Genomic DNA, 17,781 nt, shown 5'->3' with positions numbered 1-17,781 from the left:
ATAGGAAATAATAAGGGGAATGTATGAAAAACCCAGCATAGACTACAGAAAAAAGAAAGTAATGAGTAGGTTTTGGAAATAAAAAAAAATATTTATCCATTAAAGTAGAACTCCAACAAAAATGTTTATTCTCTGACCAGTTAGAAAGGTACATAGTATAATCTGTAGTGAATGTAATCTTCCCATCGGCGACTGTATAGTGAGTTATCCCCTCCCTTCTAATTGTAGCTGTGTCATGTGACCAGCACTCTGATGTCCAGCTCACAGGACAGGAAGTGAGTTATTTCTCTATTCATTCCTAAGAGACTGAGAGTGAGGCTCCCATAGGAATACATAGATAAGCGTACTTCCGGTCCACACATAAGATGCTGTGTCAGTTGGAGAGTCTGATTGCTGGTCATATGACACAGCTGAGAAGCAGAAGGGAGGAGATAACTCACAAATACAGTCCCTGGTAAGAAAATTACATTCACCACAGATTACATCATGTACCTTTCTAACAGGTCAGAGAATACAAATTGTTGTGGGAGCTCTTTAATTTGAATGTAGTAAATCTGAATGTGAAAGGAGTGGTTTTAAAAGGGTTATAAAGTGCAAAGATATTGATGACCTATCCTCAGGATTGGTCTTCAATATCAGATCGCTGGGGTCCCACTCCCGTCACCTCAGTGATCAGCTGTTTGAAGAGGTATCAGCCCTTGTACGAGTGCTGCTTCCTCTTCTAAATTACCTGTGCATTAACTCATTTTCTGCGGCAGCACCGTGTAATTACAATACACTAACTTGAATTGGACAAGCAGTTTTAATTAGGCTACTTTCACACTGGGGTTAGCCTTTACTGGCAGGCTGTTCCACCATGCTGGGGGAAGTCTGCTTCAGCCTCGTTCACTGGCTGCAACACGGTAAACATGCCGAGAGGCGGCCGGAATGAAACTACAACATGCTGCGGTTGCCATGCTGCGGCCAGACCTATAGTGAATGGGGCCGGAGCGGACTTCCACCACCACAGTGGACTTGTGGTAGCACGGATCCTGCACGCTGTTGCCCTGCCAGAACAGCCTGCCGGAAAAGGCTACCGCCAGTGTGAAAGTAGCCTTACACTATGTTACCTGAACAAAGGAGACAACATGTAGGCAATTTTGAAGAGACAGCTGATAAGTGAGGGTGCTACTCTTTTCATGAAATATTGCATAACCCCTGATGGTAATCTAAAAATGCTAATGTGAACAGTGCACTTTTTGAATGGTAGTCATGACTGTGTAGCCAAAGTTACGTAATTATGTAGAAACTACAATCTGCCCTTGTTCCATCATTTTGATAACTACATGTTCTGATATTGACGGTCTTATGTAAATTTGCATTACAAGCTTTACTGCATACATCTGCTTCACTCAAATGCAAACTTCATATCCTTTCTGCAGATACTGTTCTGTAGTGTTTATGTCTATACTTACCTCTACTTATTATAAAGACAGCATCACTGTATACAGAGCCTACTTCTATATCATCATTTCTAAGAGTTGGACTCCCAGTTATCTGTTATTAATGGCTTGGAGGCCATCAATATGTTGAAACCGGAAAACCCATTTCAGCTGTTCAGAAAATGAGAATATCATAGAACCTGATTTAGGAAGAATGAGGGACTTTTCCAAAAACACAACAAAATTCTGGTGAAACTTGAGCTTAAAAATGGAGTACATGCCTTGCATCATAGTTTGTGCCTCGCTTGACAAGGAGGCGTGGCTTAAAGGCGTTGTCCCATGAAAAAGCCATTGAGTTATTCAATAAAATGTATCTGTATAGCTCCACCTGCTGTTTGCTTTATACTTATTTCTTTGAACTGCTCACTGAGAAGGCCGCACACGCTCAGTTTTATCCTTCAAATGCCTCCTGAGCTGTGATAGGCAGAGCATGGTCACGCCCCCTTAGCTGCAGCAGAAAAGACACACCCACTGAGCTGTTGGCTTGATATAAATCTAGCACAGCAATGAATGGGGATATCTCTGGATCCATGTGAGGTACAGGGCTGATTCTAGCTTTCTTAGAAAGAGATTGTCATATTCTATATGATGGCTGATTTCACGTTTTACATTACTCATGGGATAACCCCTTTAAAATGCACAACATAAACCAACCAATAGGGGGTGTAAATGTGGACAAAAGTGTCTAAACATGTGCCAAATTTATCATCTAGCATCAGCCTCTGGGGGTCATTTACAAAAGCTTCAAAATGGAAGTCTTTAGTAAATAACATCTATCCGTTGTGATAAATCTGGTGTATAATTTCACTGTCTAGTGTTTAAATATTACGCTTTATGCACATGACCATAATTTTAAACCCATTCTTTATTATGGGGCCATGCACACATCTATATTTTTGCAGATGTATGTGGCTGTTCTGCAAATTATAGAACATGTCTTATTCTGGTCCATCTTGCAAATGAGAATAACATTTGTTGTGATGGGAGTGAGAAAAATGTGGAATTCCCATGGGAGGTCTCTGTATTTTGAGGGTTTGTGGTTTGCAGACTGAAATACAAATACGAGGGGTCATTTACTGTTCTGAAATACGCCTAAATTAGGTGCATTTCAGGCGCAGATGGCACAGACGCTATCTGCAACTTCTCCCAGCTCATTCCAGGTCTAAACTTGTAGACGTGGCGTTGGCGAAGGAGACGGACAGTCAGGCCTGTCTCATTCAACATTTTCCATGTCTGTTTTAGGCATAGAAAATGGTCTAAATGTAAGACAGCTCGGAAACTATCTTACATTTAGAACTGGCGCTGGATGTGCCGAAGTTATGAAGAGCCTTTTCATAACTCCGGCGGAACCACCGCCAGCTTAGGGCTTTATTAAGACTGTTGTCTAAAATGCTGGTCTTAATAAATATCGCCAATGGTCATGTGCATGAGGCCTTAGATAAGATTAGCAAATCTTCCTTTTTTTTCTTTACAAAAAAAAAAAGCTGTTTAGAAAACAGGGTTAGATCGTAAAAGATCTATCATACTTAGTAACAAGGAGACCTGAGTTATATTTCTGATAGACCTTTTAATGGTCCTGACACAATGGAATGGAGCATAGCGGCTGACAGCAGAATGCACTCATAACTCATAACAAACACCTTGAGCGGCTATAGAGAAGGAGTAATTGTCTAGTCAGTGATAGTTATTTTCCTATTCACTTATGGAATGAAAAAAAGAAGGAACAAAGGCAGCTGTCAGAAGAAAAGCTCTGCCGCCCCAATCAATTACATCTCAGGAACATATCCTCTGCCCCAGACAGTTCTTGCCATGCACCTGTTTTTTAAATAGAACGAGGGCAGTGAGTGACATCATCCAAGGAAAAATATGCTATGCAGAACGGTTACGAAGGAGAAGGGTAATTTTGCTGAAGGTCATCTAAGGTCCTTCAGATACATCTTTCTTTTGGTGTCTCCTCCCTACTGCTGATTGCCTGTGAATAAAGAGGAGAAGATGTCTGCAGCAGAAAATAACAATCATGTCATGGCTGGAAACAGGGAAATGTCAGTACGAGAGCTGTAATTATTGCACTTAAATCACAGATGATGGAATTAGTACCTGTCTCATTCTTGTCAAACAGAGAAATTCATTTAGCTTTTTTTTGTACTGTTAAACAGGATGCTTGCTTTCAGGAACATCATACAAACGTTACTGGCGAAAGCTTTAGTCGTAAATTCATCATTTTATTCTTGTGTCTCTGTTTTCCTCAAATTTCTTGACTAAGAGCTGTATTGAAGCTGCATTTTGGATCCTCATTAAGTAATATGTTAGGTAATTATATTTAATACGTTTCATATTATTAATGCTTCCTCTATAATCTTACAATAATAACCCGTAAGTATGGTGGAGATTCTTTAGAAGACAAAGGTAGCTACATGAAAACCAGTCTGTCGATAGACTCCAATACTCTAGCATCCAGTTCCAGTAAAATTGCAGCTTTATTATGTCCAACATAAAAATCCAATACAGGTACACATACACCACTTACATGTTTCAGGCACCATGTTTACCCGAAACATGTAAGTGGTGTACGTGTACCTGTACTAGATTTTATACTGGACATAAAAAAGCTGGAATTTTTACTAGAACTGTAAGAATATTCATCACAGACTGAGTCCGCAGTTGTTCTGTGCATCTAGAAAATCATCAGCAGGTGAGTTACTTCTTTGTTTTTCTAAAATGCTGATTGCAGCATCTGAGACTCAGACTCAGGTGCTCAGGGGGTTACGTGATCACATGGTGACATCTTCACACTCCCTGCAAGTCCTTGGTGGGTTTTCTTCAATCATCCACCATTTTAGATAAAATTAATTAGATACAACAAAGCATGCGGAAATTCAGATTTGTGGTGAATAAAATATTTGGAATCGAATTCCACTTGAGATGCTTCAACTTGCCCAGTGACATGAGAGGCAATAGCACAAAATGAAAGTAAGGTAAAATGTGCACCATTGTAAAAATCCAAACCTGTATATTTTCTGGCAGATTTTTCTGCTACATGTAAAGGCACCTTTAATTTTCAACAATTGGAAGGAATATGCTTTCAATAGTCAGAACCTTGATTATATTATATCAGCTCTGACTTTGAAAAGAATGGAAGTTTTCCATCACTGTAACTTTCTGAAAAGGACAAAATGAACTTTGAAATAGGAAAACTAAGTGTACTGGTGTTAAACGGCTTTTCTGCACATTGAACTCTCCTCTTTGTTACTTAATTCCATAATGCTTTCCACTGCTCACATTGGGATCAATATCACTTATTTTGATGTTAATTCAATAAAAACAAGTTGGGCTTACTTGAACGGGGCAAAGTTTCTCCATTACATAGCATCTAAAAAGTGTTCCAGCTGCCCGATGGATACGTTGGTTAGATGATTAAAGGAAAGAATAAGAAAAGGTCATTATGTGGATGGAACCGAGAAAGTTGGAAGGACAGAAAATGAAATCGGAACATATTTGTACTTTTTTTTGTCAGACTGCAGATTTGTTGACAATATGTATCAGTGTAATGTAGATTCATAAATTGTCGTAGCTCTTTTGTGTCTTAGTAGTCACCCACCAATGTTCAAAAGACCTGCTCAAAGGCAGTGGGTTAATATTGATGACTTATCTTTGGGATACTGCATCAATATCAGATTGACACATGGCACCCCTGCCAATCAGCTGTTTAAAGGGGTAGCAGCCAGCCCTACTTCCTCTTCAAATTTACCTGAACATCATCTCCTTTGTAGAGGGGACGCAGTGCAATTTCAACTGCAGTTAAACAGTGAAGATGAAATTGTCAGAAGCTACAGTAAAGGTTCACAGACACTATGTCAGTGTTTGTAATGGGACCTTTCTATAGAACTCTGTGATATACTTAGTAGCTTTCAATGTTATAATTTCTTTCAATATTTTAAGAAATATTACAGCTTTTTTGTAAATATAATGAAACCATATTGGATGGAATCAAAAGGTTTTTGTATGTAAAACTTTAGTGATTTATTAGTAAAGAGATTGTTCCAAGTACCTATAAAGTCTAATAAATGCCTAGCTTTTAATGATAGAATAGAAAAGCAGACCGTTTTTTTCATTCCTTGGGGTTGGTTCCTACGTGCATTGGATTGGATCACCCAGTTTACTTATCCTACAGTAAGTTAGTTATTCTTTTATTCAACCATTTTTAGTTTGTTTAATTATAAAGAACACCTTTTTATATTTGTAATATATGTTATTAGCAGCCTGCAGTTCCCTTTTTCTTGTTAGGCCCCTTACAGAGGGATGGTAGGAGACTCGTCCGTGTTACAGACAGTGAACGCTAACAAGTTCAAAATTAAAGGGCTAATCCTGCAAAATTAAAAACATTTTTTACTTACATAATTGTAGGACTTGCTTATATTTCTGTGAGTGAGCAGAAGCTCATCAAGCCCCTTTATTTTCCAGGATGAACTTAGGCCTTGTTAACCCCTTCTTCTCCTGCATAGAAAATAATCCCTCTTATATAACCCCAGAGATACATCTGGTATGTAATGCCCCTACAATTTCCTTCTCCACTGTCTAGAGAGATACGTCTATGAATTTAGAAGTAGAGTTGCATCAATGAAAAGTGTCTGGACTCCTTCACTTGCTTCTCTGTAAGACCACTACACCAACATTGAGGGTAGGGGAATGGAGTAGGGAAGCAGGAGACGGTGAAATATAAACAGCAGGGGGCGCTACCAGAGAGGAAAATGTACTATACATATGAAACATACAATATTTTTATTGCATGTATATTGTAATAATGCACAATTTGAAATGTCCTATTCATTTCGCAGTAATAGCTTTTGTGGGATAACTCTTGATGGACTTTGTGTGCGGCCCGTTTTTCTCATAGACCGATTCAATTAGTCTTGCTGGAAAAACAAACAAATGCAGAACACGCTGATATTTTCTTGGCACAGACCAATGGTTTGTGTGGAAAATCACTCATGTGAAGATACCCATTCAAATGCATGGGTCAGTGTTTAGTGCAGGTGCTGTCCTTTCTAAACTTAGGAGATAGACAGTGAGAGACAAGATGCAGGAGCTTCTTACTAAAGAGGAATTTGAGGGCTTTGATAAAAAGCTAGAGGAAGATCTATGTAGTTGGAAGAAGAATATTTAGGATCTGAAGGCCAAGAAATTTCAAAGAGATTTATCAGACTTTCAGGCTAAAAAAAGTATATAGCTGGCAACAGAGACAAGAGAGGAATGCATCATTCACTCCTTCCTTGTCAGGCACTTCGACCATCTCTGAAGAATCATGTGGTGATATTTTTTTTAGAAAGATGGGGGGTGCTGGAAGATGGAGTAGAATGAACACTATTCCCACATATATCCAACACCCCCAGACCCAAGAGAAAAAACAGGAATATGGATCAGCTTGGAAAGAGGCACAGGAGAAATTGAAGGTAATGAATCTCTCCTCTTATACATTGAATAAATCACAGACCGATGTGTTACAGAAGGGCCTTACGTTTGCTCCCTCAGGTAGTTTCGACCTCCTCACAGCAGTGAAGGATCTGGAACTTTTTGAGAGGAAACTACTTTTAAAAAAACACTTCAATAGGAAACCAAATATGTTAGAACTCTCTTCAGCTGTAGAACAACAGGCACTGATGGACTTACAATCACTCCTGGATGAACAGGAGGATGTATCCTTCACAAAATTACCAATGCACCTGTGCCGCCGGTCGCAGCTTTTCCCCCGTCATAATATATGTCCAACCGAGGTTATTTTCATCAAGTTGGTCAGGCAGGAATTTGAATCTATTGGTGGTGGTGCTGGTCCATTTAATCTTATTTGGGGCCAGCAGCAGGCCATCAGGGAACTGCGGGGCTTTAATGATGTTGTTATCAAGCCTGCAGACAAGGGGGGAAATGTTGTGATATGGCAGGCACAGTTGTATGAGAAGGAGGCCTTTAGGCAGTTAAATCAGAAGGAATGTTACAAACGGTTGGATAGTAATCCAACCATCAGATTTAAAACTGAGCAAGATAGCATATTACAATGGGGGTTTGATAATACCATACTGACTCCCAAACTGAAGGAAGGTCTGGTGGTAGATCACCCCATCACACCCACAATATATCTGCTGGCCAAAATTCACAAGGACATTGTGAATCCCCCTGGATGCCCGATTGTGTCTGGTGTGGGTAGTCTTTGTGAACGGGCTAGCAGATATGTTAGACTGTTAGACTGTGTTGAGACCCTGCCATCCTATGTCAAGGATACGTTGGACATTTTGAAGAAATTTAATTGGGGTCATTTTGGAGGAAGATATTATGTTTGTCACCTGCGACGTGGAGGCCTTGTACACTTCGATATGCCACGACCACGGGAACTGGGCAGTTAAATATTTTCTACACATAATGGATTTAGAACTGGTTTTGGTCAGGTTCAGGTTCTGGACTTTGTACTTTGGCACAACTATTTTGTATTTAAGGACTGCCTCTTCCTATAGCTCCAGGGAACAGCAATGGGGGCGACATGTACGCCCTTGTATGCCTATCTTTTTCTGGGGATGAGGGAGAGGGAGGTAGTCCAGAATCTACCAGGCCATAGCTCAGTGGTCTGTGGTCGAGGTAAATCGATGATGTTCTTTTCATCTGGCACGGCTCCACAGCCGATTTGGACATCTTCCTTCAACAACTTAATGTTAATGACTGGAACATCAAGTTGATGTCGAAATGTAGCTGGGAACAGATTGAGTTCTTGGACATCCTACTTGGTAGGGAGTTGGATGGCAGGGTCTCCACAGATCTTTTTAGGAAGCTTTTTAGGAAGCTCACTGCAAACACTTTATTACATGCAAAATCTTCTAACTATCCACAGACCATCAAAACTTTGAGACCCAGTCTGAAGACCTCTTTAAAAGATTTTGGAATAGGTATTACAACCAACGTGACATCAGAAAGGGCTATTTGAGAGCAAAACTATCATCTAGATATTCACTCTAGGCAAGTAAAAAGAAGGCTAATGATGTGAAGCCCCGCTTTATTACACCTTTTTAATGTACATTGGCCAATATTGCTTTCTGACAGTGATCTTAAAGAAGCACTGTCAGATTATCCACTGATCACATGGAAGAAAGCTAAGAATTTGGGAGCCATCCCTACAAGGAGTCACTATGTACCACCAATAACACGTTGTGTTTTTGGTAGTAAAGGCCCCAGGTGGGGGTCATTCTCCTGTGGGAAATGTCAAGCATGCAAATATATGCTGAGGAGATCAGTCTTTGTAGACTCCAGAGGGGCCAGAGAATACCAAATAGTTCACCACATTACTTGTAGGCCAACAGCGGGGGTGTATCTAATCACATGTCCATGTAATCTTATGTATGTGGGCATTACAACTAGAGAGCTCCGTGTTAGGATTTTGGAACACACCAACAAGATTCGACTGGAGGCAACAATTAAAATGAAGGATCTGACCAAATGCAACCTATAGCCCTACATTTTAAAGACTTACATGACTGTGACCCAAGGTGCCTGAAAGTCAGGGGTATTGATAAAATCATCACGGGTTGTCGGGGCAGAGATATTAAAAAATTACTATTTCAAAGGGAAACAAAATGGATCGTAAGGTTGAAAGCTGAGATCCCCTGGGGTTTAAATGAAGCATTAAGTTACAGGTCTTTTCTTTAATTGCGCTTTTTTTATTATGTTTCTGTATGTGGGGCATGGTATGTCTCTGTGTGGGGTGTTTCCCTATTTTTGGGGTTTTATTAAATAATTTCTGACTGTAAACTGTCTAATTTTATGTTTTTCTTTCTGTTTCTGAATAGCACCTGTGAGGCCATTATATTTTTCGAAGCCATGCCGCATTATTTATTTTTTTGAGACTTCAAATGGAGGGGATCTCCTCTATGCTGTGCACAAGACACATTAGACTATATAACACATTTTTTTTTTTTTTTTCACCCTATGTATTACAATGACCATGTATTTATGAATTGATATTTGTAACACTTTTATTTGAAAAGATAGTGTTGTGTTTATGCATATTTCACATGTCATTTTATTATCACTTTTTGCACTTTATACTTATAATTCATTATAGGTTTTATGTATTTATTGTTTTCAGCAATGTTATTGGTTTGGTTTTAATTGGTTTTTAATTTCTCTATATGATTATTAGAATCATGATTCACAGTGTCTGTAGGGATTCGGTAAAATCATGGATGTTAATTGCAAAAGGATCACATATTTTGAACAAAATGTATTTATACTGCACAACAGGGGGTAAGATCTATGCTCTAATATTGGTGTATTCTCCTTAGTATTTCAGGTTTTTTACCTAAGATTGGACGCACACCGCGCATGCGCTGAGCGGCCGCATCATGGAGCGCCCCGTAGGCTCCTCCCCTTGGTGACTGGTGTGGGCGGTTCCCCGCCCCACACATCATCCACATCCTGGCTGTACGTGTGGGGTGTGGGTGTTCCCGGCACTTGTCGCACAGAGAAGAGTGGCGCGCTTTCATGATGCGGACTGTCTAATTATGCCGGGTAAGTGACCTTATTAACCTCAGGTGCAGTTCAGATATTTATACACCAACAAGTATTAGTGTTCCGTAGCCTCCTGGTGAAGCCAGTGGGCTGGCGAAACGCGCGTCGAGGAAGCAGCAGTGCCGGGGCTTCAGTTTTTGTATCCACCATGGGTAATTGATTATGACTATTTGCTTGTAATACTGCTATCCATCTGTGTGTTACCTGTTATCAGGGCTTTGCCCTGGCATATTGGCTGTATATTTGTATGCCAGTTTTGAATTGCATATTTGTTCCTGGGGTCTCAGGGTTTAGATGCTTACAATTGGTTAGCAGCTAGACACCATTGTGTATTTCTATCCCTACAGGATCGGATTTAAGCCTTTGGTGTATGTCATATTTGTAATGATACTGTGATTTATGTCTGGTGGATACTTTTTTACTGGGAGCCTCTGGCCCGTCTTTGCAGATAGGGGTTTGGGTGGGTTTTGTCATCTTCCCCCATTGTTTGTTTTCACCCACCTTTATATGTACTAATACATGCTCAATAAACGTTTGTATTACATTTTATATATTATGCTTCATGTGTATTTGTATGGGGCTATTGGTTGGTTCGACTATTGGTGCTCTTGTATTATGGACTAGACCCCCTAGGATATTGTGTTATATGGTCTGAGGTATTGTTTGGGTTTAACTTTCTAAACTTAGCACCTGGAAGGGAAAAAGACCTATGTGAAATTTACCTTACAAAGTTTATCAACTGCAAGCTATAACTGGTATTCATCTACTTTTTCCTTTTGAGGACTAATTGCATTGTTCAACTGACATATTGGTATTTTATTGTAATTTCATATCCAGTCATGTATTCTATGCATACCTTTTATATGTGCACCAGTTTTTTTTTATATACAAATAATTTGATTACCATAGACATATTTTACAGCAGCCAATAACTGACATTACAGTTAGAATATAAAGAATAAACATTTTCATATGCCACTGATAAAAGTGTATTGGGAGTTGTGCTTATTCAGTGGTAATTTGGAATGCAGTATTTATGGACAAACTGAGCTGAAAATCCCATGTGCTTTGAGAGTTCCAGCTAAACCATAAATTGAAAACCGTGGAATTGTTTCGAAGTGATAGTGTATAAACGCCAACATTTAAAGTCACCTTTACCCCTGCCCCTTGAGAGCAGCTGGAGGAAATATACAAAACCTAATTATAGTTTAACAAAACCATTTAAGGTTAGTACATAATAGTATGGAAGCCTTTGGAGAATTTTACATCATTCTATAATGCGTATTTCTCCTCAGGTACTACTCTGGAATTACTCACACAAGGCCTTCTTTATAAATAAAAAATAAAAAAAACAACAGTTCTTGTCCCTAGAGAAAAACCAAGTGCGTTCAACCTGGAGAGAATTTTTTTATTTTATTCAATAATTGTACAGCTTATGAAAAGTGAATGGGACATGTAGTCATTATGGTTTACATTTCTTTATTGTGGCACTCAGTCCAGAAACCTCAGTGGTCCTGTGTGTCTGAAAAATAGTTTCATCCAGTTTACACTAGTTTGAAAATGTTTGGAATCCAAAAATTTCTATTTTTTTAAAGCTTTTAGCCTTTTAATATTTTTTCTTGCGTTATCCTTTCCCAGAAGTCTGCAGCTTTAAGGGCATTTTTCTCCAAACATACAGACAAGTTTGCTCATCAAGATTTCAATAAGATCTGGTAATTGTGCCAGTCAATCCATGAGGGACAGTACTCCAGTTAGGCAGAGTTGATGTTGTTAAAAGCTTACTAACACTAAAAGACCCCATACCATTACTTGTTCTACTCCATGTATGCAAAACGAATCAAGATCTTCTCCAACATATTTTAATTTGTTCTACATCTTGCTTGTGTTCTTCTCAGGGGCATAACTGTAGTGGCTGCAGAGGTAGCGGATGCATTGGGCCTGGGTCTTTTGGGGGTCCAAAGGCCCCTCTACCACATAAGAAAACGCCAGAATTGCAAATGGCACATCATGGTAGGTGAGGGCCCATTTACAGATCTTGCATTGCAGCATTGAAACTCTGGTTCTCCTTAAAGGGTATTTATGTTCAACCAACCATTATTATTGTTCTAATACATCTAAAATTTTAATTAATATTACATAATCTTGATTTAAAAATATCCTACAGTTTTGTTCACTCAGCTCTTATGCATATCTGTGTTTCATTTTAAACCAAGAAGAGAACTTGTAAAGGCATTGTAATATATATTGTGCAACCCAAGGAAATAATCAGGGGTGGTCTGGGAACTTAAATTGGCCCTGGAAAAAAAAAATAAAAGTGGCCCCATTTTGTAAGGCAGTGCAGCACAAGTAGTCGGGGTCAACAATACCATAGTGCAAAATACCATCCCAGCAGAACCAAATAACACAGTGTAGCACAATATACTGCCCCAAAAGCTGGCCCTCTGTGGTGGCCATCAAAAGCTACCGTCTTCTGTCCTACTCCTCCAGTTGTCTATGGAGCAGACATAGGTGAGATGTGGGCCACAGCAGTTGAATTCAGGAGGTCATATGTGGTCACTGGCCAGGTACATGAGTACCTGATTCTCACAGTGTTAATTATTGTTGAGAGCTCATTATGTACCCGGCCAGCAGCAGTGAGAAGGGCTTGGGTGGCTCTTCGGCACACTGGGAAATTTCCCTGTATGATCTATGGCCAATCCACCCCGGAAATAATTGAATTGTTTTATTGAGCAAAACAACAGGTTCAAGTGTGTAAATGCAATGACAAAGGGTTCTGTAACGACCAAATAGCATTTATATGTTTTTTTTATTACATTATGATCTTAAGTATCTTTTTTTTATTAATTTAAGGTTAATTTTGAAAAAAAATACCAAGAAACTTTTTTACTATCATTTTTTAATATGTTGGGACCATTTGTAATATGTACTCTTATACGTTCGATATGTCCTTGTACCCATGCACCTAGAATGCCTAGCACTGCCGTTATCATCACCTAAACAACTTCACACCGCTAACACAGTTGAGTGGCATTATATATAGTACCCAACTGGATGAACCCCAGCACTATTTCCTCAACTGACCTGAGCATCTTCCTCACCGCCACCTCAGCACCTTCTTGAGGTAACCTAAATCTTTAATCTGAAAAAGAAATAGTAGATCTCAAGAATTAATTTGTGTGTAGATGAAAACATGAATTTATCCGGATTGCAGGCTCACATGTGGTAGCAAAAGGTATGTGTACAATACAGGGAGGAACCCTACCAGGCATTGTCGCTCGTGCAGCTAGCGCCATAGCCTCTGAGTGTCTGCTGTTTCAAACAGCAGAGACCTGCTGCAAATGTATGCGATCAGCCAAAAGGATGATCGCATACATTTCATCCCACAGATTCCATGGTCAGCACGCTGTCTGACCTGTATCAGCGTTCCCAGGCTGAGATCGGGGGACCTGTTACACTATACTAATAGCCCGAAGCCTCAAGCAGGGTTCAACAGATAGTAGTGGAATGTACCAATACAAGTCAGTAGGGCAGCACTGTATTGTTATATTGAAAATTAAGTGTTCAATGATGGCTATATACCCATCACAGCACATAATGGGCAAATTAATGATTGTTAGTTATAGTCAACTTTTAAAAGTTAATAAAAAAGTTACTAATATAATAAAATGTACCCGTATTAATCCCATATGGCAAATGGCATAACAAAAATAATAAAAGCAGCCAATTCCCTTTTTTTTGTCACTTCAACTCCCCCCAATTTTTTTATAAAAAGTGATAAAAAAAAGTCACACACACACTTCAAAATGGTATCACTGAAAAGTACAGATCGCTCTGCAAAAAATGATTTAGAATACCACAAATGTGGTATCATTGTAATCGTACTTACTTGGAGAATAAAGGTAACAGGTCATTTTACCACATAATGAACACCGTAAAAAAAACATAAATATAAAAGCTGTGTCAGAATAGCGTTTGTTTCCAATACCATTTGGAATTTTTTCCCCACTTCATACTACATTGTATGCAACCATAAATGGTGCCATTAGAAAGTACAACTTGTCTTACAAAAATTAAGCTCTCATAAGGCTATGTGAACGGAACAGAAAATTTATGACAGTTATGGGAAGGCAGGAAGTGAAAAACGAAAACACAAAAACAGAAAATTGCCCTGCCCTCTAGGGGTTAAATGTACTTTTATGTTTTATATCCATTTAAGACCTGATCCAGATGCGATGCGCATAATGAATCCACACTGAATCCTGACCCATTCATTTCAATGTCTGTGAACATAAACTTAATTTTTCATCTTTGCGTTAAGGAAAAAGTGCAGCATGTACTATATTGTGCGTTTCTCACACAGTTCTGGTTCCATAGACGTGATTGGGGCTTGCATGAAAAACTGAAGGCATCCAGATGCAATCCTGATGTAAAAAAAATGCAATTGCAGTATGGACTAAGACTACATGACGTCTTTATTCTGCGGGTCAGGACAACTACAGTGATAACAAATGTATATATTTTCTATTAGGTTCTACTACTTTGAAAAAATACCCCTATTTTTTTTGTATCGCCATATTCTGGCAGCCATCATTTATTTTTATGTGTGGTAGTGGTATACTGGTGGTTCATGCCTCCTGAGGCCTCGATCTCCCTTGCAGGCATGGATGTCAAGCTACTCACCCTGCCACGATCCAGCCTTGCTCTTCTGCCACTGGCGCTCCCAGCCACAGCCATTCCTCTCAGCGTGCACAAGCTGTGGCCTCAGCATCTTCTGCTAGGCCTCCCGACCTGCTCATTGCGGTGTGTGTGCTTGCTTTTGGGTTCTTAAAGGGGCAGTGCGTGCATGTCCAAATGTGTCCCCGCCAATGGTGTACTGTCTTTTGGTATTTCATGCACCCTCCCTAGCAGGATGGTGTTTGAGCTTTAAGTTTTCCTAGTCTTTAATAACCAGAGATGGTGTTATATTCTCTCTGACTACCTGTTTACCAAAATCCAGCCTGACTACCAACTCTTACTCTTAGACACTTGCCTTGACCTTAGCCTGTTTCTTATATTAATCCTTGCCACCTGCCCTGACCGCAAACTTGTGCCCTGACCTTGTTACTTGTGTACGCAGTCTGCCCTGACCACGAATATTGCCTGAGACCCTGTGGGTCATCTGCCAACTACACCAGGACTATTCCAGGGTGTATCTGCATGGTTGGTAATCTGCAGTAAAGTCCAGATCCCTGTATAGGGGTTAAATGGTGAATACCAGGAAGCCATCAGGACAATGTCCTTAGGTTTAGCCTAAAGCCAAACCAATTAGTTGGCACAGTGGGTCTGCTCCCACTGTCCATAACAAGGGGGATCTGTTTTTGTAGGGTGACCTACAGTTTTTACTGGTACCAGTAAAAACTGGTACCAGTCTAAGGGATTTTCACACTCTGCCTGTCAGGCATGATGGTCCTGGGAGCCTTTATGAGCCCCCAGTCTGTTATAGTAACCAATTGGAGCTCTGCAATGTTACCATTCCTTCTGTCTAACCCCACAGATGCCTTGGTTACTATTGACAGTAGCATCTAAATAACAGGAATCAGAGTCAACTTCAAACCTGGTCTCTACTGGGGGGTACTTGCTGTATTATACAGCCGTCAACTGCCACGTGTTGAGTGAGTTCAGTGTGTGAGCACACTCCATATAACCCCTAAATGTATATGATGTACAGTTATATCATAAGTCATTACAGGGTTAATACCTGCTCATTTTCCAGATTTGGCACTGGACAATCACTGTGTGCCATTTGTCTGCTTTATAGTAATATTTTTATGCTCCTATAACCTTGATTTTCTGATGTGCTTGAAGGTCTAACTGCTCTAAAAAGCAGTAAAGATTTACTGTAAGGCAGCATTACTATGCACAAGCAAAACGAGAGCTGGGTTACTTGCTAGAATTTTACTGCTGAGATATCTGAACAAACAGTATGAATCAAAAAAGATGAGTAGTCTAGAACTAGGCATACATTTATGCATATACATTTTGGGGGTCATTTATTAAGACCGGCGTTTTAGACGCTGATCTTAATAACCCCTGTGCTGGCGGTAGATCCGTCAACGTTATGTAGAAGTGCCGGCCTCTACATAACTTCGGCGCATCCGCCACCAGTCTAAATCTACCCCAGCTTCCTTGCTGGTGTAGCTTTAGAACATTTTCTATGCCTAGAACAGATGCAGAAAATGTTAAAGAGATGGGCCTGTCTTCCCCTCCCACGCCCCCTTTTTAGACCTGGCGTGAGTGGGGAAAAGTCACAGATTGCAACACAAATAACCTTTGCACTGCAATCTGCGACAGATATATATCTTGGGGTTACTTCACACAAATCAGTTCTGCATCCAGCAGTCCACGGCAAGCTATAGGGGGCCTCTCATCCCTCCAACCTGGCACCAAGCCTCAGATCCCAACACAGAGATCCTGCTGCAGAGCCCAGCTGCCTATTTAAGGACAGCCAGGTGCTGCCAAAAACCAGGATCGGCAATTAAAATCCAGTCTGGTATTTGACCCCACCTGGCTGCAAATCAGCCCAGCAGCACACGCTGAGAAGAAAATACCTATTTTCCAAGACCATTCCCCTCACTGTGTCGCATACCCCCCTTTTTTCAAACCTTAGGGGGTGAACACTCGCCAGACAATGTACTTGGGTCAGGACATCAGTGTTTCCCTGCAACCGGCCTGCCCTGTGTTCCACTGTAAATTTAAGATTTTGTAGGGAAAGGATCTATCTGGTGACCCGGGGAGTGGTTGGTTGCCAGGCGGAATTTTCTCCCCAACAAATAATAAAGGAGAGACTCAAGTGCCCACTCGATAGCCAGGTACTCTCTCTCCACTATACTGTACCTAGTCTCGGCTGGGCTGAGCTTACGGCTGAGGAAGACAACGGGATGCTCCTCCTCATTGACTTCCTGAGACAGTACAGCACCGAGGCCTACTTCGGTGCTGTACTATAAACTCCTTTTTATAGTCAGGTGTCACCAAAAACGGGGATCCGCACAGGGCCGACTTCAAACAGGAGAAAGCCTCTTCCGCCTGATCATCCCAACGAACTATCACTGACTTGCATCCCTTCAAGAGCCCTGGCAATGGTGCGGCCACCGTAGCAAAGTGGGGGACAAATGTAATAGCCCACCATTGCCAAGAACAACTTTACCTGCCTAGTAGTACTAGTGACTGTCACAACCAGACAGCTGAGAAGCTCTGACAGAGGCCTTTCAGAACCTCCTCCTTGAGTTCTCTTTGTTGTGCTGTTCAGTTCCTCATCTCGTTAGCCTCTCTCAGCTGTCATGGAGTTGGACTGATTGCATCCCTTTAAATTCCGCCCCATAATGCATTACTGGGCGGCTTATACTACTTGTTGATGTTGCATGCTGATCTTGTTTTCCAGTCTGCTGCAATGTTAAGTGCTGAACATTTATCTGTTATTTTCTGTTTGCTGGATCCCAGGTGACCCTGACTCCCTCCGTGTCTGGTGTAGGGAGCCAGTGGTCGTGTCCCCTCGCTATTGTAGGGTGTTCAGGGGTTATATAGTCGAGGTACGTGGATATGCAACCTTCCACCTTTCGGATCTTTGCATAGACTGAGCAGCCAGGGAAAGTGCTAGGTCTTGTGCAGGGGTCTCCCTTTTGGTTCCTTAGCTTTGGATCCACTCAGTCATATATGCATGTTGCTTTGTCTTGTTTCCTGTACACCGTCCGCGACAGTGACAGGTCCGGGCCAATTC

This window comes from Bufo gargarizans, chromosome 4, assembly GCF_014858855.1.
Source record: "Bufo gargarizans isolate SCDJY-AF-19 chromosome 4, ASM1485885v1, whole genome shotgun sequence".
In the NCBI taxonomy this organism is placed as follows: Eukaryota; Metazoa; Chordata; class Amphibia; order Anura; family Bufonidae; genus Bufo; species Bufo gargarizans.
This window is presented reverse-complemented; position numbering follows the sequence as displayed.